General features: G+C 38.9%; 1 protein-coding gene across 15 annotated transcripts in view; it reads left to right on the top strand.

The window, feature by feature from the left end:
• The window catches only part of tbc1d5 (TBC1 domain family, member 5), a 538,200-nt gene that overhangs the window by 205,674 nt on the left and 304,803 nt on the right, over positions 1-27,723 (top strand). Inside the window, exon 2 of one of the 15 annotated variants that reach the window (XM_069913050.1) lies at positions 20,511-20,622. The exons of the other annotated variants lie outside the window; for them this stretch is intronic. The gene's annotated coding sequence lies outside the window, so the exon portion shown is untranslated. The remainder of the gene's footprint in view (positions 1-20,510; positions 20,623-27,723) is intronic. 15 annotated transcript variants of the gene reach the window in all.

The following is a 27,723-nucleotide window of genomic DNA, read 5'->3' as shown; positions in this document are numbered from 1 at the left end:
TTGACTGACATCCTGCATATAACACTGACTTAACCTGCAAATCTATTGATGTAGTTGGGGTGCTGTTTGGCCACACAATCGTGGATGTGCAGGGAGTATTGTAGGGAATGAGTATGCAGTCTTTTGCAGCCCTGGTGCTGATGTTGATCATGGAGGAGGTACTGTTACCAGTCCTCATTTATTGCAGCCACTAGAACAGGAAGTTATGGATCCAATTGCAGAGAGAAGTGTTGAAGGTAAGGCAATGAGTTTATTTGGCACTGTTGTATTGAAGGCAGAATCTGCTTTTGGTATTTGTTTTCAGCCAAGTTTTGTTCTACCAAAAGCTGAAATTTTGCTGGTTTTAAATGTTTAATGAAGGAATTTCAACATAAAACAGCAAGCAAAAAATGTGCTGTCAGAGAAAAAAGTTTCTTTGTAATTTCTCTTGAATGATATTCCTTCTAAAAAATTTACCATGTTTCACGTAGGGTTCCAAATTAGTTTTAATTGCAAATACCAACCTATTGCCTTTAGTATTACTTATTAGCACTTGAGATAAGTATCATTGACATAATAATGATGATGTCTTTTCGGGAGAGAGTTCTCACCTCTGTTGAGCATCTCCTGTCGTTTCCAGTTCAGATTACTGACTCGGCTGTAAGAAGAACTCATCTTCTTCTTTCCTGTGGCACTCATATCTTGTTCCAATGCAAATTCCCAATGTGCGCTTAATGCCTAAATACATTTTTTTAATGGCATTTCAGATGCTCTATTGCTATTTGTAGAAGCTTCTAGAGAAAAAGTGCTTCAGTCAAAAGGGATATGGTAGTAAAGCAGTTAAATTGCAGGGCTGGTATCCATGCCTTCAGACTATTAATCCGGCGTCATGAATTGACTAAACAGAGGAAAGGAGGAAGGCCTCAGTGAGACAGGCAGCATCCGTGAAGAGAAATGGTCAGTCAGTTTTACAGGTTGGGTCCTTTTATTGATGAAGAATCCCTTTGACCCTTTCTCTCTGACTGCTGCCTGACACGTTGAGGCCTTCCACTCTCTCTTGGTTCATTCAGGATTCTAGCATCTGCAATTTTTGTGTTTCTCATATGTTGAAATGCCACATCATCAGTGGGTGAATTTAAATACAAGTATTTAAACACCTTAAAATTCTCTTCAGTGCAGAGAAAATTTAGTAATGGCATCTTGAAACTATCTAATCCAGTTAGTTCCTTTATGTCTTTCAGAGTATAAAATATGCCATACTGATCATGTATGATCTCTGATTCCAGACTCGTTTAGGGATGAACATTAAGTGCTGGGCTTGCCACTGATGTCGGCATTTCATTGACCAAAAAAGTGTTCTCCAAGAAAATCAGTAGTTGATGAATTGTGCCAGTTACTAAAATGAGAGGTGCTAAATTCAGTAAAAATGTCTTCTTTGGCTTGGCTTCGCGGACGAAGATTTATGGAGGGGGTAAAAAGTCCACGTCAGCTGCAGGCTCGTTTGTGGCTGACCAGTCCTATGCGGGACAGGCAGACACGATTGCAGCGGTTGCAAGGGAAAATTGGTTGGTTGGGGTTGGGTGTTGGGTTTTTCCTCCTTTGCCTTTTGTCAGTGAGATGGGCTCTGCGGTCTTCTTCAAAGGAGGCTGCTGCCCGCCAAACTGTGAGGCGCCAAGATGCACGGTTTGAGGCGTTATCAGCCCACTGGCGGTGGTCAATGTGGCAGGCACCAAGAGATTTCTTTAGGCAGTCCTTGTACCTTTTCTTTGGTGCACCTCTGTCACGGTGGCCAGTGGAGAGCTCGCCATATAATACGATCTTGGGAAGGCGATGGTCCTCCATTCTGGAGACGTGACCCATCCAGCGCAGCTGGATCTTCAGCAGCGTGGACTCGATGCTGTCGACCTCTGCCATCTCGAGTACCTCGACGTTAGGGGTGTGAGCGCTCCAATGGATGTTGAGGATGGAGCGGAGACAACGCTGGTGGAAGCGTTCTAGGAGCCGTAGGTGGTGCCGGTAGAGGACCCATGATTCGGAGCCGAACAGGAGTGTGGGTATGACAACGGCTCTGTATACGCTTATCTTTGTGAGGTTTTTCAGTTGGTTGTTTTTCCAGACTCTTTTGTGTAGTCTTCCAAAGGCGCTATTTGCCTTGGCGAGTCTGTTGTCTATCTCATTGTCGATCCTTGCATCTGATGAAATGGTGCAGCCGAGATAGGTAAACTGGTTGACCGTTTTGAGTTTTGTGTGCCCGATGGAGATGTGGGGGGGCTGGTAGTCATGGTGGGGAGCTGGCTGATGGAGGACCTCAGTTTTCTTCAGGCTGACTTCCAGGCCAAACATTTTGGCAGTTTCCGCAAAGCAGGACGTCAAGCGCTGAAGAGCTGGCTCTGAATGGGCAACTAAAGCGGCATCATCTGCAAAGAGTAGTTCACGGACAAGTTTCTCTTGTGTCTTGGTGTGAGCTTGCAGGCGCCTCAGATTGAAGAGACTGCCATCCGTGCGGTACCGGATGTAAACAGCGTCTTCATTGTTGGGGTCTTTCATGGCTTGGTTCAGCATCATGCTGAAGAAGATTGAAAAGAGGGTTGGTGCGAGAACACATCCTTGCTTCACGCCATTGTTAATGGAGAAGGGTTCAGAGAGCTCATTGCTGTATCTGACCCGACCTTGTTGGTTTTCGTGCAGTTGGATAATCATGTTGAGGAACTTTGGGGGACATCCGATGCGCTCTAGTATTTGCCAAAGCCCTTTCCTGCTCACGGTGTCGAAGGCTTTGGTGAGGTCAACAAAGGTGATGTAGAGTCCTTTGTTTTGTTCTCTACACTTTTCTTGGAGCTGTCTGAGGGCAAAGACCATGTCAGTGGTTCCTCTGTTAGCGCGAAAGCCGCACTGTGATTCTGGGAGAATATTCTCAGCGACACTAGGTATTATTCTATTTAGTAGAATCCTAGCGAAGATTTTGCCTGCAATGGAGAGCAACGTGATTCCCCTGTAGTTTGAGCAGTCTGATTTCTCGCCTTTGTTTTTGTACAGGGTGATGATGGTGGCATCACGAAGATCCTGAGGCAGTTTACCTTGGTAAAAATGTGGCGACTTGCAAAAACCCCTACCTATACCATAACTACATATTATCTCAGCTTACTGATGAATGGGTAATTGGATACAGTACCAGATGGCACTGGTGGAAATGGAAACCATTATGAATAAATTATTTGGGGAGAAATGAAAGATGGTTATGATTGGGACTTCCAGTGATGTCAAGAAAGCAACAGCTGGGTAGTCGACTTACTCCTTGATAAACCCTCTTTAAACCTGCCATATATAAAATTAATACTGAGACATAGGCTATAATTCAAGTGTTAATGATTGCTTGAGTGTGATGAGCCGACATAGGGCTAATGAGTGCAGAGAAAAGGGAGGGAGTGATGAGTGGGGGCAGACAGAGAAGGCACCCCACCATGCCCCTCATAACAACGGTGAGTTTGATAAGGAAGAATTATTAATTCCCTCTGAGATCCGCAAACTGAGAAAAGAAAACAAAGTGGCCTCAGAAGATGCTAAACAGAGCACTGGTGAGAGTGGAGGATAATATGAAAGATTTAAGTGGTCAAATTGAAAAGCTGGAGAGGAAATAGAAGGAAATGGAGAACAGATAACTTCAACAGAAGAAAGAGGAATGCGACATGAGAGGGCTATCAAGTACCTGTTACCCAGAGAGGTTAAACTAGCAGAGAAATGTTCAGGCATAAGAAACTCAGAGTTGCAGAGGGAAAAGGAAAAAAACAATGATGAGTCGGTATGTGACTGACTCTTAAAGAAAATCACTAGAATTGCCAGAGGACCTAAATATCCACATAGAGAGAGCACATAAGACCCACACTATGATCTATCATTGTCAAATTTTTAGACTATTACATGAAAAATGTTGTGTTGCAGCAAGCTTGGAAGCAGCAGGAACAGAGAGTATTTTGACCAAGACTACTCTCCAGAAATTCAGAGAAAGCGCAAGGAGGTACGACAGGTGATTGGACGAGTGAAAAACATCAAAGCCAAGTCTCCATTCCCAGCACAGATCAGGATTTTGCTCGACTCTGGAGTTAAGGCTTTCAAGACATATGGATAAAGTAGTAGATTGTAAAATAGACTCAATAACAATTAGTGACCATCCACTTATAATCCTCACCCTGGATTTTGAAATAGAAAAGTGTTTAAATATTGGAGAGCAAACATTTCTCCATTGGCTGACCCTTTACCAATTCAGGAAATTAAACAGTTTATGGAGTATTTTGATATCAATGATAATGGTGAAGTTACACCTTTCATCTTGTGGGATGCCACTAAAACATTAATAAGGGGTAAAATGATTGAAATATCAATAGAATAAGAAAGAACAGGTTGAAGAAGCAATCAGACCTGGAAAGTAAAGTAAAGGTACTAGATTCAGTACAAAAAATGACATTAAAAATAAAGAACCCCTACATGAATTAAGACAGAGAAGACACTAATTTGAGGAGTTTTTGAAGGGCCCTGAGATTTTTGAATCAAAAATGTTATGAGAAGGGAAACAGACCTGGTCACCTCTTGGAATTTCAGTTGCGGAAAGAAGTTAATCGATTGGTCTCCAAAGTCTTTCACACCCGGCCTCTTGGAAGTTAGTTTCACAACCAAAAGAAATAGCAGAAACATTTGCATCCTTTTATGAAGAACTATCTGACTCTCCAGAACTCATAGACAAAGAGGGGAAGATAATGTAGCCCGTCGAATGACTCAAAGGCTTGAGCGTAGTACATCGAGGTCGACCAGTCCACACTGACCTGGGTCTGGTTAGGTGCACCACTTTATGACTTGGCCAGTAGGTGGGACTACGACTCTCAGCCAATTATTAGCACTATATACAAATATATACAGAGATGATAGGATCCCTTTTATGAAGAACTTTGACTTTCCTGAAATCATAGACAAAGAGGGGAAGATAAGAACATTCTTTTCTAGATTAAGTCTACCCTCCTTTCCCAAGAAGAAGCAGTAAAAATGATAGCACGTATAGAAGAACAGGAAATAAAAGGAAGCTATTAATAAACTAAAGAATATGGGATTCTTGGAGAAGTTTACAAGTGTTATAGGGAGGTGGTCTCCCCGATTCTGGCTAAAGTCTATAATTATGACCTTTTGGAAAGAAATCCTCCTAAATTATGCGCAGAGACTATAATCTCTGTTATTCATAAGGATGGGAAAGTCCCCACTAAGTGTGAAGGTTATAGACAGATAAATCTTTTATGTAATGCTCAAATGATACTAACAAAGGAAATTCAAAAGATTATAACACAGTTGATACACCCTGATCAAACAGGATTTATACCTGGTAGACAGAGTGCTAATAACATCAGATGTGTTCTTAACATTATGTCATGTGCAAAAAAGAAACATCAGACATCCATGATACTTAGTTAAAATTCACAAAAGGCTTTCGATAGAGTAGACTGGGACTATCTCAACTATACAGTAGATAAGATGGGATTTCAACTGAAATTTATAAATTGGGTACAAGTATTATATTCAAACCCAAGGACAGGAGTGAGAGTGAATGGATGTTGCTCTCAGTTTTTCAGGTGAAAATGTGCAGTTAGGTAGGGAGATGGTTTGAGTTCCATGCTCATCTATATATGCTTAGAGCCACATGTTGAAATTATTAGACAAGTGTTATATAAAGGGTATAAAAGATGATAGAGGGGTGGAACATAAGATATCCCTATTTGTGGATGATATCATGCTGTATGTGACTGACCCTATTTCCTCCGTGCCTCACATGATATAAGTTTTAAAAGAATATGAAATAATATATGGTTATAAAATTAATGACTCAAAAATGGAAGCAATGATGCAGTTGGGTACGTGGCCATCACAATTAGATAACCAGGTCAGATACCTAGGCATTATTATCACTCCCTCCGTCTTAAAACTGTATGAAGCCAATTGTGCAAAGTTACTGAAGGAGAAAAAGGAAGATATGGTCAGACGGGAGATTGTCTCTTTTTCATTGAAACTGTCCGAATTAATGTTTTGTCCAGACTTTTTTTAATTCCAATCTGTGCCAGTAGGAGTTGCTATGTGACAAATTGATATCAAGATTCGTATGGCAAAATAAAAATAAATCTAGAGTTAGACTTAAGATTTTATTATTATTAAAACAAAAAGGGGGCCTAAATTTGCCCAACTTTAAATATTACTACTGGGCAACACAGCTGAGGACATTGATAACATGGATAACAAATGATATGGGTTGGGTGAGTATAGAACTAAATTCATGCCCCAGTATTTCTCTGGAAGGGCTACATTTCCTAAGTCAAGCAAATTGGAAGAAATTAAAAATGGATAATGAATGGATTAAATTCACAATGAAAACTTGGTTGGCTATTAGAAAACAACTAAACCTTTTTAATGCTAAATCCAGAGCATTAAAAATAGTAGCTATCCCAGAATTCCTGGCTGGAAAAGTAGATAATGGCTTTAGGAAATGGGCAGATAAAGGGCTGACTATTGTAGATCAGCTTTTTTGTGGGGAAACTTTGAAATCATATGAACATCTTCAGAAAGAATTTAGATTGTCAGGGATGAATTTTTTTAAAGATTTCATCAAGTGTGACATTACTTACAGACGGAGGGAGTGAAAAGAAGAACCTGATAGCTCAATTATACAAATAGCTTCAAGATAATGTAACAGGAAACACTATGGAAAGAAAACAGAAATGGGAATTAGAAATGAATATTTGTATTACAGTGAAATGTGGGAAAAGACTTACCATGATGGTCACAAATTAACAAGTTGCCCAACTTGGAGGGAGTTTGAGTGGAAAATTAAAATGAGAGTAGGCGAGACTCCTCAGGCGTTGGCGAGATACAGTAGCGCTTCAGAATTATGCTGGAGAGGATGCGGAAAGACTGGCCATCATACCCATCTTTTTTTGGGGACTGGCCCAAACTATTATCAATATTGGAGAGATATTCAGGTGGAAATTAAGCAAATCATTGGGGTAGACCTACCTTTGGAACCAGCACATTTTATATTGGGAGTATCTCCAGAGGATTACAGTATGATGGAGAAATGTAAAACCACCAACTGTCCAACAATGGAGGGAAAGGTTAAAAAGTGCATATTTGATGGAATGCATAACAGCTAAACCTCCAACATAGGAATGATGATTTAAAAAAAAGTGGCCACTAGTAATACAGGTTATCGAGATTGATTAAAGATATAACCTCCCCGTAATCACAGTGGTGGGGAAGAGTTCGACTGGTACACTTTACATGTACTTGGAGTAATATGTACAGATAAGATTGCGATTGTATACAAATGCATATATTGTGATGACATATTGATAAATTCAACAAGATTTACTCTGATCCTCTCCTCTTTAAGTTCAAACGTGTCACAATGGGCATATGAAGAAGTGTATGGTTAAGTATATAGAATGACTGCATATCGGTTAGAATGAGGTTAATTGGGTGCCCAAATCTGTGATGCTTCTATGAACAGAACTCGAATAAGATGGATTGATGCACTGTTTATATCCGTTATGTGATTTATGTATTTCATTTGTATGTTCACATGATATGACTGCATATGGAAATAAAAGTTGTTCAAAAAAAGGTGGTTATGATTATTGGAATCAATCATATGGATCACAGGTTTTTTTTTTAACAGTGGAGATATACCCTGATTATTACCCAATATTTATTTAATTTACATCACCTCAGATAGTCATGGCTGCATTTTTCACAATTTTTTGGTGTACATTAATCATTAGGCTGCGTTTTCAATCTTGATATAGAATAAGAGATCATATTATACAGTATTAAATAAACATATAGTCGACAGGAATTTGCTGTGAACTAAAATAGCAGCACTAATGATGCATGCCATAATTAGTATGCAAATTAGCCAAAAATACGTGAATTGCAAATCACTAAAAGAAATGGCACTTTGGCATTAGCTTTATGGAACACCATCTTGTCTTTAAACTTTCTGTGATTTATTTTACGTTACTGTATTTGTACAACTGTACATTAAGTTTGCCACAATTTAACAGTATTTATTACCCCACATAAACTTGAACCATTATAGATCAGTGAATTGAGTAGGAGCGAAATGGATCCTTCACCCCACTGTGTCTGTGCTGACCTTCATGACAATTTGCCCAGATTAATTCTATATTCCACTATGTCATGCTCATTCAAGTACCCATCCTAGTGCCTCTTAAATGTTACTGTTCCTACCTCGACCTGCTCATCTGGTCGCTCATCATGAAACTAACTATTCTTTGTATGAAGAATTAACCCCTCAGAGATCCCTTTAAACCTTCTCCTTCTCACCATAAACAGTTTTAGACACCCCCTACTATGGGAAACAATCTACCCTCTTGTGTAGTTAATATACATCTGTCACCTTTCAGCCTCCTTTGCTCTTTCAAGGCTGTTTCCCTGCCAACTTTTGTATCCTTTAATCATATTAATTACATTGATGCTCTATTTATCATCCTGTAAGGTCCATTTGCATTGTTCCACAGGGTCACCATTTGTATTGCCCAGTGCCCCATACAGTAAGAGAAAGAGAAACAAACGAAGCCTTTCAGTGTCACTGAGTGTCTGTGGATTCACCTCCACTGTTTCTGCAGCTGCACGGACCCCTGTTCTATCCTTTGGCTGCAGATCCAAACCTCTGATACAATCAGGAAGCCTTCAGCACCCGTGGTCCCTTGGGAGGCCCTTCTTGCCCTCAGCACCCTTTTGAAACCCAGGACCAATACCTGGTTCCATGAGACAGCCTCTAGCAGCCTGTGTGGGTCATTTGACCACATGGCAAACAGCCTGTGGTGGTCCTTCGGCCACTGAGCACTTTGCTGATCCGCTTCCATTGTCACTGTCCGGTAATGTTGTCTCCTATGCTTCTCCTTCGTTCCCCTTGTTTCCGTTGCCGTGCTCTGGTCCACTGTAATCCCATCAGACCCGCTCTTGAAGTTTAATTAGAACTTTAGAGTTAAGTTCTTTCCTGATTTTAAATATCATAGAGTTCTGTAATTCATGTATAGTTGGATTGAAAGTTTAGCTTTGTGGTGTACTATATTTGTAAAACCCAGGTGTGAAATGAATCATTTATGTACTCAATAAATTTGAGTACAGGCTTTTGACTGGTGACGTACTCCCATGAAAAAAAACTCATTGCATTACATAAAGTTATTAACGCTGAATTGATACTTACAAGTGGCATTAATACATTTACCACAAATGTTCATTAACAATGTAAATTTATGCAGATGTACTCGGAGATGAGCTTGTGAGTAATGATTTAAAACACTAACAGCACTTAAAATAGAAAGAAACTTTGGATAGCAAATCTTTCAAGGTAAATTAATCAAGATTTGTATTCAGTGGTATCAAAATACCTCCGTTTACAACAAAGCAGCTGTTTGCTGGCACAAAATTGACATCGACAAAAGCACCTAAAATTCTTGGTGGATGAATATTGATTATTTTTCTAATTGAAGACTGAATATTGGATTTGGGATACTGGGAAGATGAACATTTTTTTTGAATCTTGCAGTGCAGAAAAAGGCCAGTCAGGCCCCATGTCAACTCTTTGTAAACCAATTAGTCCTCCTCTCCTCTTTTTCCACTGCCTACAAGTAATTTCTTTTAATATATCCAAATTCCATTGGAACGTTGCCATTTATTTCAGGAAAAATTTGGAAATTTGTCTCGTTTGGATGGATTCTACATTTAGATTTAGCTTAAAATCTTTAGGAATTTCTGGAAGTCATTGTACAATTCGATATCTTGCACCCATCAAGTTGCAGGTCTTTTTTTATCTATCCATTCTGACCATTTAATATAAAAATGAAAACTGGATGAGACCCCATGGCCCATCCACCTGTAGCACACAACTGCTCAGGCATGCTAAGGAAGTGAAAACCAAGATTAAAACAATTAGCAATCATATTTTCACACTTTCTCTCTACCCTCATTGGCCTAGGTTATTATTTTCTGAGATCTACTTTTACTTAATTTGAGCTGTCTCAGGCAAAAAAATGTTCAGATCTTGCTGACAGTAACTGATTTCACCATACAGTCTATTAACATGGAATAAATATCCTGGTCCTATTTTCTGAGAGGAAAATCCACAATTCTTCTCAATCACTCACCAAAATAACTCATTTTTTATTAGTTAACAAATAATGGCACTTTTAGATCTTAATTGAGTTGTTTATTGTCACATCTACCAAAATACAGTGAAAAGATTTTTTTTGTCTGCTGTTCAAGAAAGTCAACCCATACTTAAGAGCAGCAGGTAGTACAATAATAAACCAAAAGTATAGAGGTAGTTCCTGGAACAGAGAAAAATACAGTGAAACAGTGCGGCATCATCATCTTTTACCAATAACAGTTTATTCAAGAGTCTGATAACGGCAGGAAATAAACTGTTTAGAATCTGGAGGTTTATATTTTCAAGACTGGAGAAGAGAGTGTGACTGAGAAAGATCCTTTCATATGTTAGTAGGTTGGTAGAGATAGAAGGGAAGTTGTTCTGTTTGATGTCCTGAGCTGCATTTGTCACTCTCTGTTGTTTCTTGGGCGGAGCAATTCCCATGAAAAGACGAGATGTATCGGGTCGGGACAGGATACTCGCTCTGCTGCATATATAAAAATGGGTAAGAATCATTAGGGACATGCTGAATTTCCTTAAGCTACTGGGGAACATTTCAGCCCCATGTCTGCACTGAACATGTTGCCCAAATGAAACTAAAACCCTGCTGCTTGAACAAGTTACACTTCCCTCTATTTCTTGAATGTAGAAGCCTCTTTAAAAACTACTATTGTAACTGCTTCCACTACTACTTCTGGCAGCCTTCTGAAGGCACCTATCATACTCTTTTTAAAAAAAAACTTGCCCACTTATTTTCCTTTGCCTTAAACACATGCCCACTAGTGTGTGACATTTTTACCCTCTCGATGTCTCGCATAATTTTGTAAACTTTAATCAGGCCATATTTTGGCCTTCAACGGTACATAGAAAACATCTAAGGTTTAACCTCTCTTTACAGTTCATACCATCTAAACCATGCAGCATCCTGGTAAATCTCTTCTGAACCCATTGTAAAGCCTCACATCATTCCCGTAATGGGGTATGCAGAATTGCACACAATACTCTTAAGTGTAGCTCAACCAAAGTTTTGTATAGCTGCAATGTGACTTCCTTACTCAATGCCCTGCGCAATGAAGACAAGCATAAAGAACACCCTCTTTCCTACCCTATCTACTTGTGTGGCTACTTTGAAAAATCTGTGGACATGAACTTCAGATCCCTTTGCACATCAGTGCTTTTGAGAGTCCAGCTATTAACTGCATTTGTTCCTTTATATTTAACACCTCACCCCAGTGCAACACCTCATATTTATTGGGATAATACTCCAACTGCAATTTCTCTGCCATAACTGATCTATATCCTTTTGTATTCTTCGATTGCCCTCTACACTGTCCACAACCCCACCAATCTTAGTGTTATCTGCAGGCGTACTTACCCATCCAAGTCATTTATTTTTATATATCATAAATAACGGAGTCCCCACATTGATCTCAGCAGAACACCACTGGTCATAGACGTCCAACACCCTTCCACCAATACCTTGTGGGTTAGCCAATTCCAAATCCAATTCATTTCACAGTGGACCCCATGTATCTTCTGGATTAGTCTACTTTGAGGCACCTTGTCAAATACCTCACTGAAGTCCATGTAGAGACTATCCACTGCCCTACCCTCATCAACCACCTTTCCCATCAAACACCTTTGTCGCCTTCTCCAAATAATCAAGTTTGTAAGACAGTAGCTGCCCTGCATCCAGCCATATTGACTCTCTCTAATCTGACAAAATGTACATAAATCCTGTCTTAAGTATTCTCTCAAATTGTTTCCCTTCTATTGACGTTAGGCTCATTGCCACTAGGCTTCCCATCTCCTTTCTGTACTCTATTTTAGATCTGGTCTATGATGCTAGTGTCATCTGCCAAACTTGTGAATGGAGATGCATAGTCTCTCTCTCTCCTTTTCCCTCTGTTTCCTTTCCTCCAGATTTGCATTTATATAACTCCTTCCCCTGCCCTTTCTTTCCTTCTGCCCATCCTTTTAATTCAGGCGCCTGCCTAGTTTTTACTCATACCTTGATGAAGGGCTCAGGCCTGAAACAACGGTTATATATCTTTACCTCCTATGAATGCTGCGAGACCTGCTGAGTTCCCCAGCATTTCTGTGTTTTCACAGTTATTAGTATAAAGGAAGTATACTGGGGAGCTGAGTATACAGTCGAGGTTCATCGTGAAATAGCTGCTATTGCGAATCCACACTGATTGTGTTGTGCAAATCAGGATGATAAATAGCCAGCTGCAGAGAGAAGTGCTGAGATCCATATCTTGCAGTTTGGGATGACTTTGCGGTGTGAGCAAAGCATAATTTCTCTGTTCCTACTATCACACAAATAGAAAACTCCCAGAGGCTTGGATTGTCGAATGTCCTAACTTAAATATTCTTGCACTGGTTGCATTGAGAGCAGTTAGTTGCAATGTAAAATATACCAAATAGTACCAATCTAATATTAAATGAGCCACTTCCTTTAATTAAAAAATAGAAAACAATGATTGAAAATAACTTTATTCTTCCTGTTTCAACTAAGCATAAAGTTCTCCAGTACTTTGATTGCCAGTTCTTGCACAACATCTGTTCCGCTGATAAGAGATGACCACTTCTGTCATAATCTGGGATATATGGTTTATGTTGAATCATCGCTGTCATCTTCAAATGTCAACCTGAAGTGCTTTTCATCTTCTTTCTTTCTCCAATATATAGTGGGAGGACTTTGGCAATGTTATTGAGCTGAATTTAACTACCACTTTTTAAACCAAAAGACACTGAAGATGTTTGAATCTGGAACAAAAATAAACACTCGCTTTCCGCAATAGAGTTGCTCCTCAACCCACTGAGTTCCTCCAGCCATTTGTTTTCGGTCAATTTTTGTTTTCCTGCTATATTTTGCGCTTCTGGTTTCTCTGCTCCACGTACTCCATCTGTTAATTCATTTGTGAGTTGTGGGGCTGAAACGATTGCTCTAGTTGAAGCAATTTTTGTGATGGTGTAACCTTTTCAGTTCCAATTGATACTATAATGCTTCTGAGTCTGGAAATCATATCTGTCTCATTTTCTACAATGAAATGTACATCTTTGGGTCCATCACCTTTGCATCTCCTAACAGCCTTTTGTATAGTGTTGTTAAACATTGATTTCTGTATCACATAGTCATAAAACTGATGGCTTGCTTTGGGACAACATTTTTGTTGCTTATATGTTAAGTTGAAATGTCACATTTCCCATGAATTAACACCTTTGTATAGGCAAAACTGGTTAGTGTCCTGACCACAAAATTGATCATATTTGACCTATATATATTGTATTGAAGTGGTTATCTGAATCTGATCTTTGTTTTCATCCTACATGACTTGATTTATTAATTCCATGGACTTTCAGTGTCCTGTGTTGATCATTTAGTGTGAGCAGCTCCACTCTGCAAGGTTTCTCCATACAAAACACTCTAAGGAAAGGTAATGCAACTCAACACTATTTTTTTGTGGTTTTATTGCTCATTTAAACTTTTGTTAAAGTATTATTCAATCCATTTGATATATAAAACATGACTACATCACATTTTCACAATATACATCATCACCGTACAGAATTAAAATTTAGGTTTAAAATTCTTAAAGGAATTCAGGTTCTTACATAATATTGGTGCACACCCTAATGGACCAAATATCAGTATCCTCTGCTTTAATCATTCTGTGATTCTTATTATTTTTTTCTGCGGTATATTCTATTGAAACATAAATGAAAGGCAGAGTTATTTTAAGTTTAAAAACTGTCTCTTAAAAACATAAATGTGTGGTTTACCACATAACCATAATACAGTCTTTTCAAAGTTGGTGTGTTATGGAAAAAATTTGTAATCTGTATCATGGAGAATACCGTTAATTAGAAATGTTATCTTCCGGCTTTTAGCATTTTATTTATTTTCATAAGTGGCAACATATTAAAAAATAACAAAGCATACTAATGCAAAATTTTATTATTTTTAATACCTATGAAAATATTCCTGCCCATTGTTATCTCCGTGACTTCCTGCAAACCCACAAAACTTTCCACTTCTCTCTTTCCCATTTGTCTATGTAGTTTATTGCTTGCCTTTTCTTCCTGAGTTTCATCAGGTTCCCATCAATTGCCCTCCAATTCTTTTTGAAAGCTTTGATTGATTCTGTTCCCACCACTGTTTTCGGTATTGAACATAACTCTCTGTATTGACAAAAAAGTCTCACATTCTTTATGAATTGTGCCCACGGTTTTGAAGTTATCTTGTCCACAAACTTCAGCTCACATCTCTTGACATCTCTTGGAATTGCACCATTTTAACCATTTAGCTCAAACTGCTAGATGCCTGATTTGTCTTTAAGAAATAGTTTATAACTTTTAACAGTAGCAATTAAAATGCTACAGTAAACTGATTCACATTTCCTATGACCTGAAAGGACAGATTGCAATTTTATATTGCCAGCAACGAAGACAAGAAGCTCATGAGTGGGGTCTGCATTTTAAATTTGGAGATCGGACACCAATTACGTAGGGCTTTGTTTCACACATGATTTGCCACTCATGCCAAACAGATTTAAAGTCAACACTTTAATTCAAGCCTTGCTCAAATCTATTGCAGTGGATTTATCTACTGGAAAATGTTGAACATACGGTGGATAGCTGGGGCTGCAGTATCTAGGGATTCAACAGCTTCCTTTGTGAGCAATTTTGTGCAGTCTGCAAAGCCAGAGTAATTTGTAGTGATTCTTCACTGTGATGTTTTTTAGTCAACTATGTTAGTGGAAAATAATTTTTGCTTTTGCATCCAATTTCTGAACTCATATCTCCATAGAAGACATAATATCAGCTATTTACTAGTTTTATGGAGGATAAAGATTGCTTTGTTGCAATCTATGTGCTTGATGTCACCCAAGGCTTTAAAGAAGATCATATTTAAAGTACATTTTTACTTGTCACCATTAAAATGAGACTGCTAATTTACTTTTAAATTATGACTACTGTAACATTTGTTTTAGTGTTAAGTAGTAACTAACAACTGAGTTTCATTGTGATAATGCATTATAGCTAGCAAGTGAAAGACAAAATATCAGTGTGGGCATAATTCATATGCAGCTTAAAGCACTGACCCCGGTTTTCTAATTCGCATTGTCACCAATCCCACAGATGGTAATGTAAAATATTTATCACTTGTAACCACCACCATGAGTGACAAATCTAGGTCATTCTGTGTTCAAATATTGTAAGCAATATATTCTTATCTTCAGTGGAATTAATGTTTTATATATGGCATCTAAGCAAACTTTTAGACAGACTTCAAAGTAAACTGGAGTAACACAAATAGTATGAGGAAATGAGAATCTCCACATACCATTTGTTGAAAATGGTTGAGTTGTTACAACTGACAAATTCATAATTTATCATTATGTGTGAAAATATTTTGCATCTTTCACTTGGCCACGGTAAGATTTTCAAAAAATTTAAAACATTTAATTATTTTTGAAATCATCAGTATTTTTGTTCATTTCATAATGGAATGATGTTTGTCCTTTTTAATCACTGTGGAACAGTTTAATTTCAAGTGAAACAGCTTGTTTAATGTTTTTTAAACATCTTTCATGTCGGTTTTCCCCTCTTCTGTAATGAGCAATATCAAAATATTTATTTCAGTGAACAAATTCATGTTTTTAGCAATCCTCTTTAAACTTGTATCGTTTAATTTGTTGCCTTTTCTATTTTTGGGCAGAATTTTATGGTAAGATTAAATAATTTAGTGACTTATTTTAATCTAAAGTGTCATAGTTTGAAGAATATTATTTGACAATATAATCTCAGGCTTGGTGCGCATGAACAAAACAGTTCATGGGAGCATTCAGCAGAACACAACACTATTGTCTGCTCTTTTAAAATCATGGCTTAAATCATGGTGTTTACAAAAACTGCTGAAGATTCTGCTGCTGCCTTTAAATCAATACAAATTGCCTCCTTCTGTTCGGTGTTTAAATCAATCAGTGCTAGTAATTGACATTTTTGGAAAATTATTTAACCTTATCAAAAAATATGAACTGTCTGTTTATAATTTCCATTATGCCAAACCTGGTTTTCAATATGGCAAGTATTAACCCACCGTATGTTTTCTTTGTGATGTAAGTTTCTTCTAGCAAAGCGTTATTCAGGGTTAAGATTCACTATAGAAAAGGAAAGTGCACAGTAGCCATGATGTAGCAACTAGAATTCTGTACAACAATAATAAAATGAATCTGCTATCAATAATTATATTCAGTTCACATTTAGGAGATGACAATAATAAATAAGTTCTTTTCATGTTATTGTTCAATACTTTGAGTTATGATACTAATTCCTGTGACATTTTTGCAGGTCACATTATCTTTCATTTAGTCACCATATTTATCATTTTCATTTGCATCTAATGGTGATGCATTTTTCTTGCATGCAATGGCCTTACCTTTACAATTCTGTTCATCCATGCCTGATTGCTCAGCAAATTTAAGTTTGGCAAAATTGAAAAACAACTTGGGACTACTTGTAAAAACACAATGCTGGAGAAACTCAGCTGGGCAAACAGCAAAGATAAAGATACATAACCAACGTTTCGGGCTTGAGCTCTTCATCAACTAACATTTCAACTTGTGCCAGACTTCCGTGTTTTACTTTCTTGGGACTATTTGTCATTTTCCAGTCACGAGGCTTAATGTGCAAAACAATTTTTTTCAATGGGTAACTCAATCTTGTTATAGGAAAAAGAAGCATAATTGGTGCGGAATTATCTTGCCAATTTGGGTTATGGAGCTATTTTTGGGAAGGATAGACATTAACTTCAGGCCTTACCTGATGCAATCTAGTTAGGTGACTTTTACCTGATAATCATTTTGAACAGTTTTTTAAATTTTCCATGTCACTTCAAAGAAGAAATTCTAATAAGTGCTTATTAAATTATACAATATAGAATAATTATTTTATTTTATAATGGATTTCATCTTGTTTCCCTATTTATTTGATGATGCAGAGGCATAATTCTTATTAAGAGTGACCAAGTGACCATTCCTGATGATGTCTATGGAATCAATGTTAATAGGTTCTTTAACCTCAGGAATCCAGACAAGTTGAAACCTTTCTATTCATTTTCAGTATTTATATAAATACATTTCTAGGGATTGACACATTCTTAGCTTGTGGATCCTTTCATAAAAGAGCAGTACTGTCAGTTGAAACATCAAAAAATTTCTACCTGAGATCAAATTTAATTCTGAAGTGCTTCAGATCATCTTGAAGGCTAGGAAGATATAGATATGAAAGATCTTGCTCTCTGACGTGATTCAAAAGTAATCAGAAAAACTGCATTATTTTTTTAAAATTAAAAGCTATAAAATACTCACCTCAGAATTCGTTGGGAGGGATTTTAAATGTTTTTTTTTCTGAGCTAATAATCAAATATTCAATACCCACAAATAAAACTGTGGACAATTTATTAATAAGATAAATTAAGGAAATACAACATTCTTTTGTGGGAAGGGAAAAAGTTTGGTGGGCTCAAAGAGCAACGAGTCTGGACACAGGGTGAACACAGGAAGGATCTTTATTAAAACACATGTACAACAGGGATAATACATTCTCTCATCCACAAAACCTAGTATAATCAGTAACATCGGACTTAACACTACCGATACTAGAAACTGCTTACACTCATATGAACAAAGTGCAACCCAGTCACAGCGGAGTTAACACTACCAATACTAGCAACTGTGTACAGACTTAGAACAACCAAGGATACGTTACCTGCCATTCCTTGTCTAATGTGGACATGGCTCCAATGCTATCTAACACTCTTGATCCTTGTGCAGTGCACACCTTACCATTGACTCCACCAACCACGTTGGCCACAGTTTGTGACCTCCAGTGCAGAAGGTTTCATCTCTTGACCAAAGAGAAAGAGCTACTCCACATGGTGGACTTTATAGTACAGTAAGCTGGAAGGCCTGGCCCAGGCAATCATGAGGTGGTTAAAGGAGCCAATTGTCAGGTGTGCACTGCAAAAATGAAAATTAAACCACTTATCAGATCAAGCAATGTCAGTGGAAGGAGAAACCAACTTACTTTGGGAACTGAATTTTTAATGATTTACCTCACAGTTGCTGCCTGGATGCTGAATATTTTCAGTAGTTTCTATTGTTATCATGATAAACTCCATCATAATTTGACATTAGTGAAATGAAAAATATTTCTTTTTCAATAAAGCGTTTTTTAGCATTTAGACTGTTTACTTGTGCCAGTTCGACATTATTTATGTATTTTAGATACAATTTGATCAAGTAAAACATCAATTGATCAAACAACTTCTGTTCTCTAATTTTTCTGCAATAGAATATATCTAATCAACAAAATGAAAACGCCTTTCTGTTATCATGTTTCTTGTTCCTACAACCTGGTGTGAGTCCTTTCGCCAGCTTCAGCCATCTTCCTATGTGGGTTCTTCAGCTGCTGAGTCCCTTACTGGTCCGCTTCCTTTGATCTCCTTTCTTATTGGATAATCTCTCAGGCTTCTCCTTCTGTTCTCCTACTCCAGTGCCCTGCATTGATTTGCTAATCTCCCTGAACTTGAAATCCCCTGTGGTCGGCAGTCACTCGTGGGTGGAATCATCTTGGGCACAGGCCTCCTTTAAAGAATTTCGGGGGGAGCCATCATTTCAGGAGTGGGCCTCAGACATGGCCAAACTGGCAGAGTTTGAACACGTCTTACAAACAGTTTGATAAATTGGACAAAAATGGGGCAAATATCTAGGTTTCCTGGGGGGCGGGGGGGGGGGTGGAGAAATAGTGGTGGATGTTGTGGTGAAGCATATTAATACATAGCAATTTTTTTCTGTTATGAGAGGTCTAAATAGACACAAATGGTTATATTGATTTTTTTTGCTGCAATGTTCATTTCTATTTTATGAATAAGTTTATGTGTTGTAACTTATTATTTACATAACTTTAACACTGACTTAAGGGTTTGGGAAAACTTTTTTTAAAGGACAATAACATTTAAATTATTTAAAATAAAAAGAGGCATATGGACCATGCAGTAGGTCACTGTGGAGGTGCTTTGTTACATATAAGTAGAAATTCTGCCTGGCTCACAGGAAAAATAATCTCAGGGTTATATGTAATGTCATGTATGTACCCTTGACAATGAATATGAACCTGAACTTGTATATCCCCTCCCCGCTGTCTCTGGTTAGCACCAGTGGCTGCACTGCCATGAGAGCAGCTCTGCTAGCGCCCCGGTTTTCTTTAAAAACTATATTCCTTTTAAAAATTATTTCATCTGGACAAGTTTGGGTGGTCAAATTGAAAAGGCAACTATACAGTAAGTGGCGAGATCCTTAGGAATGCAGGTGTAAAGTGGAATATTGGTGTGCACGTGCATGGAACCCTGAAAGTGGCGACACAGATAGGGTTGTAAAGGAGGCACACAGCACACTGAAAGGCTGGGAAATCATATTGCAGCTGTATAAAACTACAGTTAGGCCACATTTTGAGTATTCTGCGCATTTGTTGATTGGCATATTACTGGAAGGATGTGGAGGGTTTGCAAAGGGTTCACCAGTGTGTCACATGGATTAAAGAGTGTGAGTTATAAAGAGAGTTTGGACAAACATGGATTATTTTCTCTTAGTGATGGAGGCTAATAGGCCACCTGATAAGAATATTTAGATAGGGTAGATGGAATATTTTTCACAGTGAAAATGCTAGATACAAGAGGGCTTAACTTTGGAGTGAAAGGGGGAAAGCTGAAAGGAGATTTACAAGGCAATTATTTTATTGTTTTGTAAATCTAATTTAAACTTTCCCTTCCGCACCTTAAACATGCTACCAGAAGTGTCAGATGTAGATAATGATATCAACATTGAAGAGGCATTTAGATGTCTATGAGGAAAACGTGCTGCGACCTCCCAAGTTCACCCTGCGGACACATTTCCTTGGAGAACTGAGCACTCGTTGGCCCACCTGGTCTCCGTCGGCGGCTCCACCCAGAGTCTTGCTAATGGCTGTTTTTTTTTTGTCAACAGAACAAAAAAAAAGAAGAGGCATTAGACAGGCATGCAAACAAGCAGGAAATGGAGGGATATAGATCACTTGCAGACAGATGGAATGAGTTAAAATTGGCATTATGGTTGGCACAAATTTCATGGTCTGAAGGACCTATTCCTGTAACGTTCTTCTTGTAACCTTATTAAAAATTGGCGCAGGCTCTAATAGCCTACTTATGTTCTTGGTTCATATGTTTGTAATAATGAATAAATAATAGGCTTACTGTTGGCAAATTCAAACTCTGCTGTGGCAGCATTCACAGATCAGCTATCCCAAAATATGGTGTGAAGTATGAGAACATAGAGCACTACAGCAAAGAGGCGGAGCGAGCAGTTTTCCAAGGAGATAAATCAACAGCGGGAACGGTAAGTGTTCTTTTGGATCTCGGCTAGGGACTGTGGGAACAGGCTGCAAGCGAAGGGCGGAGCAAGCATGATCCAAAAAGATAAATTGGCAGCAGGATGGGTAAGTGTTCTGTTGAATCTCTCTATTGGCCAGTTAGCTCCAGTCAATAAAAGAAGAGAAGCCCAAACGGAGCGGCCAGTGAGGAGCAGCCAGCATGTGAGTGACACAGTGTAGGAGTGGGACTTTGAGGCTTTGGCTCGAGGGGCTTCGGCAAGCTGAGGATGAGCCTCATTCAGGTAAGTTAAGGTCTGGTAAGATCTTTGCATATTAACAAGAATAGGTAATGGATGTGGCAGCTAGGGCCGCTAGGATGTGGGAAATCTGGGAGAGCACAATTGCCCCTAATGACTACAAGATGCAAAAGGTGCACTCAACTGCAGCTCATTAGATGCAGAGTTATGGTACTGGAGTTGGATGAACACCAGATCGTTTGGGAGGCAGAGAAGGTGATAGACAGGAGCTTTAGGGAGAAAATCTCCTTCAAAGGTCAGGAGACAGGTAGCTGGGTGTCTGTTAGAAGAGCGAAGGGGAATAGGCAGTCAGCGAAGAGCACCCCGTGGCCGTGCCCCTCAACAATAAGTAAACCATTTTCAATACTGTTGGGGAGGGGGAAGATTTGCCAGGGACAGATCATAGTGGTCACATCTCTGTCACAGAGTCTAGCACTTTAGCTCAGAAGGGAAGGGAGGAGAAGAGGAAAGAGATAATGATTGCGGATTCACTAGTTAGGCAAACAGATAGGAGGTTCTGTGAGCAAGATCAAGGCTTCCAGATAGATAGTAAGGTGCCAGGGTCAGGGATGTCTCTGATCGAGTCGATAGCATTCTCAGGTGGGAAGGTGAGCAGCCAGATGTCGTGGTCCATGGTGGTACCAATAACAGATAGGAGTAGGGATGAGGTCCTGAAGAGGGAATGTAAGGAGTAAGGGAAGTAGCTGAAAAGCAGGACTTCAAAGGTAATCTCTGGATTGGTGAGTGTTCCACACGCAAATGAGGGCAGGAATAGGAAGTTGTGACAGATGAATGCATGGCGGAAGAGTTGGTGCAGGAGTTCAGATTTGTGCACTATTGAGATCACTTCTGGGGAAGATTGGACCTGTCAAAAAAAAGGATGGCTGCACATGAACTGGAGAGGGACCAATATCCTGGTGGGCAGGTTTACTGGTGCTTTGCGGAGGGTTTGAACTATTTGGAAGGGGGATGCTAATCAGAATGTGAGTGGTAGAATAGGGCAGAAGGTGAAAAGAATGATGCAATGCATTGTGAGTTTTTGAGGAAGGACAGGCAGGGGAGATAATTGGAAGGTTTGAAATATGTCTTTTTCAATGCAAGGAGTATTAGGAATAAAGAAGATGAACTTAAAGCATGAATCAGTACATGAAATTACGATGTTGTGGCTGTAACAGAGACTTGGCTGGCAGAAGGACAGGATTGGCTGATTCAGGTACCAGGGTTGAGGTGTTTTAAAGGAATAGGATGGGAGGTAAGAGAGGTAGGGAGAGGAGAATAGCATTACTGGTCAGGGATAATATTACGGCTGTAGAAAGAGTGGACGCTGAGGAGAGAATGTCTACTGAGTCAGTGTGGATGGAATACAGACATAGGAAGGGAGCAATCAACATACTGGGAGAAGTCTCTAGGCACACAAATAGCCCTTGTGATACTGAGGAACAGATAACAAGGTAGATTTTAGAATGGTGTGGAAATTGCAGAGTTGTAATTTCCTAATTCAACTTCCTAATATTGACTTGCTCCTCCTTACTGCAAGAGGGATAGATGGGGCAGAATTTGTCAGGTATGTCCAAGAAGATTCCTTACACAGAATGTAGACAAGCCGACTTGAGGAGAAGCCATACTGAATCTAGTACTGGGTAATGAACTTGGTCAATTAGTGGTTAACACAATGCCTTTACAATGCCAGCGATTCAGACCGGCTTTCAAATCCCACACTGTCTGCGTGGGTTTTCTCCGGGGACTCTGCTTTCCTCCCACCGTTTGAAACGTGCCGGCGGCATAGATTAATTGGGTGTAAATTGGGCGGGACGGACTCGTGGGCCAAAATGGCTTGTTACTGTGCTGTATGTCTAAATTTAAATTAAAAAAATTAAAATTTACAACTCCCTTTGCTTTACATAGCTATGGACAAAATGGGAAGTGCTTAATTGGGGAGGAGCTAATTATGATGGCATGAGGTATAAGCTATTGGGAGTAAATTGGGATTAGATGTTCACAGGAGAAAGTGCAGAGGTAATGTGGAGGATGTTTAAGGACCACTTGGACTGGGTTTAGGATGTTTGTTCCACTGTGACAATAAAAAGATGATAGGAAAAGGGAACTGTGGTTGACAAAGCAGATGAGGCAGCAAATTAATAAGAAGGAAGCAATATTGAGGAAGCGGGAACCATGAATGGCTCATGAGAAGCATATGGTAGCCAAGAAGGAACATAGGAAAGGACTTAGGAGAGCTTGAAGGAATCATGAGAAGGCTTTGGCAAGTGGGACTAAGGAGAGCCCAAGGTGTTATATGCATACTTGATCAGAAGGATTATGAGAATAAAGGTGGGGCTGTTTAAGGATAAAGGAGGCAACATGTACCTAGATGTATTCACAAGAGAAAGGTACCTTGATCAGGGTGAGGTTGGAATAGAACAATTTTATGTGCTGGACTATGTTTTAGGGAAGAGGAAGTTCTGGATCCTCTTAAAGACAAGATTGATGTCTCTGGGGCCAGATATACCCCAGCTTGCTATGGGAAAGGAGGGCAGAGAGACCTGGGGCATTGCCTATAGTCCTCTTTGGCCACAAGGGAGGTGCTGTAAGATTGGAAAATGGCAAATGTGGTTTCCTTTGGCTTTGTGAGAGGAAGGTAGTACCTCATGAGTCTAATTGAGTTTTTTGAGGAGATAACAAAAAATATTGATGAAGGTAGGGTGGTAGATGTGATCTATATTGGATTTTAGTAAGGCAAGGTCCCCCATGAAAGACTCATTCAGAAATTCATGAGGCATGGGACCCATGGAACCTTGGCTGTGTGCATTAAAAATCAGCTTGCATGTATAAAGCAGAGAGTAGAACTATAGTTGATGGAAAGTATTCTGCCTGGAGATTAGTGACCAGTGGAGTTCCAGAGGCGTCTGTTCTGGGACCCCTGCTCTTTGTAATATTTTTAATAAATGATCTAGATTAAGCAGCAGTAGGATAGGTCTGTAAGTTTACAGATGATATGGAGGTTGGAGAAGTTGTGGATAGAGCTGAAGGTTGCTGTAGGTTACAAAAGAATAGAGACAATGCAGAGTTGGTAGGAAAAGTGGCAGGTGGAGTTCAATCCAGGTGATGCATTTTGGAAGATTAAACCAGAAGGCTGAGTACAGGGTTAGTGATTGAATACTTAACAGTGTGGAGGAACAGAGGGTCCTTGGGGTCCAAACCCATACATCTTTCAAGTTTGCTGTGCAGGTTGATAGAATGGTTAAGAAGGCCTATCAATTGCTGGGCTTCAATTAATAGGGTAATTGAGTTAAAGAGTAGAGATGTCATGTTGCAACTCAAAATCTCTGGTGAAGCCACAACTAGAGTCTTGTGTTCAGTTCTAGTCATTAATAGGAAGGATGTGGAAGCTGTGGAGAGGAGATTTACCAAGATGTTTCCTGGATTAAAAAAATAAATCTTATGAGGTAAGCTTAGCAGAGCTTGGACTTTCCTCTTTGAAGCAAAGAAGAACGAGAACTGACTTTATAGAGGTCTCCAAGATCCTGAGAGGCATGGATAATGTGGGCAACCATCACCCTTTTCTCAGGGCAGGAATAGCTACCACCAGAGGACAAAATGAAGGGAGGAAAGTTTAGGGGAGACATCAGGGCTGTTTTTTTTTACCTAGAGAGTTACGGGTGCCTGGAATGCCTTGCCAGGGATGGTGGTGGAGGCTGAAATATTAAGGGTATTTAAGAGACTCCTGGACAGGCACATGGATGAAAGAAAAATAGAGGGTTATTAGGTAGGAAGGGTTTCATATTTTTTGGTAGGAATATATAGGTCAGCACAACATCAAGGCCTGAAGGGCCTGTACTATGCTGTAATGTTTACGTTCTATGTTCTAGAACAGGCTCTTTGGCCCATAATTTTGTGCAGACCTATATAAATGTACTCAACAAAATAAACCCCTCTATTACACCCTTAATCCTCTATTTTTCTTGCAGCCATGTGCCTGTCTAAGAGTCTTTTAAATATCCCTATTGTACCTCTCTCCAATGTACCCATTACTCTGTGTAGAAAAAAACACCCCTGACATTTTCCCGTAACTTTCCTCCCTCATCTCGTACAGATGTCTTCTGGAGTTTGTTACTCTCGCCCAGAGAAAAAGATGCTGGCTGTCCATCATTCTAGGCAACATCCCAGTAATTCTCCTCAGCACTCTCTTCATAGTTTCCACATCCTTCATGTAATGAGGTGAACAGAACTGAGCAATATTCCAAGGGTGGTTGAACCAGAATTTTATAGATCTGCAACATTACCTCATGACTTGATCTCAATACTCTGACTAATAAAGATTATGATAATGAAGACTACAGAGATTATCGATTTGAACACCAACACTGTTTAGAATCCTGCCATTAACCATGTACTCTGTCTTCAAGTTTTACCCTCCAAAATGCATCGCTTCATTCTTATCCCAATTAAACTCTATCTACCATTTTTCCACCCAACTCTGCATCCTGTCTATATCCTGTGGTAACCCATGACCACCTTCTACATTATCTATAGCATCTCCAACCTTCCTGTCATTTGCAAACTTACTAAGGCATCCCTCAACTTCATCCAGGTCATTTATAAAAAAATCATTAAAGAGCAGGGGTCCCAGAACAGATCTTTGCAGAACTCCACTAGTCACTGGATTATAGTTCTTTCTACCATTAAACCTGCTGCTTTCTATCACAAACTAGCTGATGTACTCTGAATAGAGAGGGTATTCACAAGAATGGATTCTGCTTCTGCTTGTGATGTCCACAGACCTCACAACTGATTATATTAACAAATTAGAAAAGAGGGAAGTATCAACTTCCTGTGTATGAAGCCAAGAAAATAGGTCAAGACCAAGTAAATTGCTTTGTTCAATTTAATTTGTGGGAAAGATGACGAATAAGGATTTTCATTACCCAATTCTCCATGAGGGAGCTTAGCACTAATGAAGAACAGAGCCTATAATCACAGCTAGGTTAAGCAGTTCAATTTTCCTGTGACTACTGCAGATCAAACATTTCTTAACCAATGCATTTGAAGTAGAGGGATTCTTCATTTTAAAAAAAAGTATCTATCTGGGTTCTAATGCACTGTTGAATTTACAACCTCATGCTTCTGGATTGTGCAGAGTCTTATTTACCATGGTTGTATCTTAAACTTAATTGCACTGTGCACGTAACAACTGTGGGTACGATTGAAACAATTTGAACAGATTACAACTGGTGTCCAAATATTCAAATAGTAAAAGGCCAGTAGTGCCAAAGTGTAAATGCAATTACCATGTTATGTGAGGAAGTCCTTCGGTTACTTAAAATTAACCTGTTATTAGTGCTTCCAAAGGGATGAAGGAAATAGGGGTTGCCTATGTTAGATCCCATCTCAAAAGAATGGATAAGTTTGTCACAATCACTGCACGGAAATTTGTTCTGAACTGTGCTTTACTCCTTGATCATCGAGGAGGTTTATGCTGCTAGCCCCACAAGAACAATGCAACAACAATGCGACACACAATCAAAAGCCCATAATAACAAATTGCTTGTCAACAAGAATAGAGAAGGTTGCCATTTAAATTTATTCAATATTAATGTACAAATACATCGTTCTGCTAAAACTGAAAGAAATTTACATTTGACTTGCAACATTCAACAGCTGAATGATCTTATTCTGAATCAAGACTATGATATGTTTGAAAATGTACATCTGTCTCACTAGTTGTCAACAACAAATTTGAGAGGAATTTTGACCTTTGCACAGAATAATTTCTGAAGCATTCTCATAGCTAATCTTCAACTTGTGGAATTTTCTTTCGATTAAGAACAATTTCTTTGGAAGCACTTGTCTCCAATATGTGGAAACTGAATCAGCTATTAATCACACAATATTTGATCTCCAATAGAATAAACAGCATGCTTTACTTAACAGATGGAATGTATATACCCAAGGTCTAAGGACCACTGTATTTATTAAGTATTCAGGTTTCCTCTGTTTTCTAACTAAAAGCAGAAAATACTGAGTAGGGTGAGTAGGATATCTGGAGAGGGAAATAGAGCAAACAATTCGAGTTGATGGGATTTTAAACAGAACTAGTCTAATTTTGAGGGGAATATGCCAGCACACATCTGAATTTTTGATATTTACTCATGTTAAAGCTTCATTTAACATGAAAGTATCTTAACTATGTCTGAAATGAAGAATTGATTCTCATTATCCTTCCAGTAACCTGAATCTTCTGGAACATGTTGACTTTGTAGATTTTATCTGTCCATTTAAAAACAAGGAAGTACTGAGCCTATTGAACAGTTTCCTGAATTATCTTGAGGCCCATGGATAATTCTTTATATGTCATTTACTATTGCAGTTGATGCACACACTCTTAATGAGTTTTTGTGAATAATGTCTGTTGAAATCTGGAAAGGACTTCGCTTCTGAAAAAATATCCAGCAGCTTTAATGCTGTGACAATTTTTTCTGTTAAAGGAGCTTCCAAAACTGACAGTTACCAGAATTGATTAGCCAAAGAAGAGGCAATTTTTGAACTGAAGCAATACTTCCAACAATCTTTTAAAAATGTAGTTATATCAATTTACTCTGAAAACTTTGTGACTTGATTGCTCTGATGAACTGTTTTATTCACGAGTCCTCTGAGCACAAGATTAGATTTTAGTACTCAAGCTGATATCAGACAAGTCGAGAGCAAAATTGTTCATTAAATCACTCATTTTTGATGCATAAACTCTTATTGCCTGTGAACTAAAGAAAGCAATCAGCATTACAGCTGGTAAACATAGGTGTCCATATTTTTAACATGCTTAACCAATCATGCAGA

The sequence above is a fragment of the Narcine bancroftii genome, chromosome 1, assembly GCF_036971445.1.
Source record: "Narcine bancroftii isolate sNarBan1 chromosome 1, sNarBan1.hap1, whole genome shotgun sequence".
Taxonomy (NCBI): domain Eukaryota; kingdom Metazoa; phylum Chordata; class Chondrichthyes; order Torpediniformes; family Narcinidae; genus Narcine; species Narcine bancroftii.
This window is presented reverse-complemented; position numbering and strand designations above follow the sequence as displayed.